We start from the raw sequence: 3,106 nt of genomic DNA, 5'->3' as shown, positions 1-3,106 counted from the left end.
ATGCCCAGCTAATTTTTTGTATTTTTAGTAGAGTCGGGGTTTCACCATGTTGACCAGGATGGTCTCGATCTCTTGACCTCGTGATCCCACCCGCCTCGGCCTCCCAAAGTGCTGGGATTACAGGCGTGAGCCACCGCGCCCGGCCAAGAATAAAACTTTTAATTACAAACCAAATGCTAGAAGACTGTGAAACCATGTTCCTAGGGTCCCGCGAGGAAAGGATTGTGAATAGCATTTCATACCCACTCAACGCATCTATCCTGTGTCAGGGAAAGGAAGGCACAGTAGTATCCTACCCACACTTCTCCTCTGCTGAAAACAAAACGACACTAAGAAACCTCAAGAAAAATTTTTTTAAAAGCATCAAAACAATTCAGAAAAGATGATGAAGAAAAAAAACAGTAATAAATAATAAAACCTGTAAAGTTTAAGTGATTATTGGTAACATAGCTGTTTTGTACATTTTGAAGCTTTTTTTTTTTTTATTTTTATTTTTTATATTTTTTTAGAGATGGAGTCTCACTCTGTCGCCCAGGCTGGAGTGCAGTGGTGCAATCTCAGTTCACTGAAATCTCTATCCTCTCTGGTTCAAGTGATTCTCATGCCTCAGCCTCCAGAGTAGCTGGGGTTACAGATGTGTACCACCAAGCCCAGCTAATTTTTTTGTATTTTCAGTAGAAATGGTTTTACCATGTTGCCCAGGCTGGGCGTGGACTCCTGACCTCAAGTGATCCACCTGTCTTGGCCTCTCAAAGAGATAGAATGGCAGGCATGAGCCACTGTACCTGGTCTTTAGATGTTTCTTAAAACAGAAGAGGCACCATGTAAAAAAACAAAAAAAAAAAACAAAAACCATCAATCTAAACATTTAGATGATTTCAGCAGAGCTGGAAATACCCAGCAGGGTAGGCAGAGAGGAATTAAAAGTAGATGAATCACCCTTTTTGAAGTTAGGGAGTTATTTATATTATTTAATTCTTGACACTGATGAAAAATACATGTTTAGATATGTCTGTTAGAATTGAAACATGATTTTAAATATCTTTCATTTCCTGCTTTAGCAGCACATACACTAAAATTGGAATGACACAGAGCATGGCCCCTGAACATGGATGACATGCAAATTCATGAAGCATTCCATATTTCTGACTGGATAAAGAAAATGTGGTATATATACCCCATGGAACATTATTCAGCCATAACAACCATGAAATCCTGTCATTTGCGGCAACATGAATGGAACTGGAGGACATTCTATTAAGAAAAAGAAGCCAGAAGCAGAAAGTTAAACACCACATGGGATTCGTTAGAGTCTTATAAGGAGTGCACAGTTCACCATAGAGTCTGCTCTCCTATGAGACTCTAATGCCGCCACTGATCTGACAGAAGGCAGAGCTCAGGTGATGATGCTAGCTGGCCTGCCACCTGCCTCCTGCTGTGTGGGCCAGTTCCTAACAGATCACAGGCTGGGGCAGGGATCCCTGCTCTAGAACGGTTGTATAATGTATGCTTTCATCAATAGTGCACAATAACCATTTCATTATAACTGCAGCAATACTGCCTATTTTAATTGTTAAAAATTAGCCAATTTGTTAAAAAGAAGAGGGGTAGCACTTCATTAATATTTGAAATCAAACATTTTTTCTATGTGCTTATTTTTGTCTATTATAATTCCATTTATTTGAAACTGTAGAACATATATGGAATTGGGGAAGATAGTTTTTGGTTTTTGCTATGTATATTACTTCTGGCGATTAAATTTTGTCTTGAAATGTATTTGTGCTTAGATAAGTTCTTATGCATCTAAAAATCAGATATGCATATTTGCTTCTTTTTGTTTACATTTTACTCTATATTCCATGTGAACTTTTAACCTATATTGTGAGATAGAAATTTAACTTTATGTCCCCAAATAAGTAATAATTTGTACAACACTGGGTTGCATTATAGGAGAGAAACTCTAAATTTAGGGTATCCAAATCTTCTAAAGTGTTCAGTAAGCATGCCTGCCCTATGCTCTGTGGGAGCACCTCTTTCTATTTTCCAAGGCTGTTTGCTAAATGAACATCCATAAAAAGATAATCTAAAACAAAGGAGAGTTAGTACCCCACCAGACTTGCAGAAAAGTGAAAGACCCATGGAGAACTGTCTCCCAACACCTGCATGTAGACAACATTCAATCAATGGAATTGTGTTTATCTACTAAATTACTGTATACATCTAAGTCTGTCTCTGGGCTTTCTATTGTCTTTTATTTTATTGGTACTATGTTGATGTAATCTTAAGTTCCATGAGAAAAACCTATGTTAATTTTTTTAAAATTACTTTTATATAAAAGCTGAACAGATGACGAATTTAAATAAAGTCGTATATAGCAAAGTTGTTTTGGTGTTCGATTATGGTGAAAAAACTGGTTCACACGGAAGTCATCCCCCACTTCCTTTTGTGCTCTAAATACATAACAATTATAGACAAAACATCTTTAGCAACATGTGAAAGACATAACTATCTCAAAAACAAGACAAACATGTCTGGGAACCAGAGCCAGCATAGAAACATGAAGGCATTATTACATAAAACCACAAGTCTACTGGGCTCCAGATCCAGAAGCAGGCAAAATTGGCCACAGGGCTGCCACATGACACTACTGTAGGGCAGCATTCACATTGCTGGGTTTCTTTTTGTTTTTAATATTTAATTTTTTTCTTTAGAAAAAACAGGAGAGGCACATTGTCATCTATGTGAATGGTCTCCTCTGGAAAACAGCTCCGCTGGAGGGAGGGATCTAGAACCAGTTTCACTCAGAAAGCGGCCTAGAAAACAGTGTCAAAAAGTTGAGAACACTGCTGATCCAGACTGCGTTGGTATAAAGATGAATGTCTGCTGGAGTGAACAGCTGTCATTTGTGGCTGCTGAATATTTTGACCACGGCCATGGTTTGAATGACCCCTCCAAACCTCATGTTAAAATGAAACTGCCATTGTGACGGTATGAAGAGGCGATTAGTCATGCAGGCTGTGCTCTCGTGAATGGAGCAATGCTATTGCCACAGGAGTGTGTTTGTTACAGCGAGAGTTGGGCCCCCTGTCCCTCTCGGTCTCGCTCA

The 3,106-nt window shown here is 38.8% G+C and overlaps 1 pseudogene; it reads left to right on the top strand.

Annotated features, from left to right (window-relative positions):
- Window positions 1-1,052: 1,052 nt before the first annotated feature.
- On the top strand, window positions 1,053-1,147 carry LOC119472538 (annotated as a pseudogene).
- The last annotated feature ends 1,959 nt before the right edge of the window (window positions 1,148-3,106 follow it).

The sequence above is a fragment of the Cebus imitator genome, unplaced genomic scaffold (assembly GCF_001604975.1).
Source record: "Cebus imitator isolate Cc_AM_T3 unplaced genomic scaffold, Cebus_imitator-1.0 Scaffold103, whole genome shotgun sequence".
NCBI classification, from domain to species: Eukaryota; Metazoa; Chordata; class Mammalia; order Primates; family Cebidae; genus Cebus; species Cebus imitator.
Note: the sequence above shows the minus strand (reverse complement) of the source record. Positions and strands in the feature narration are given on the sequence as shown.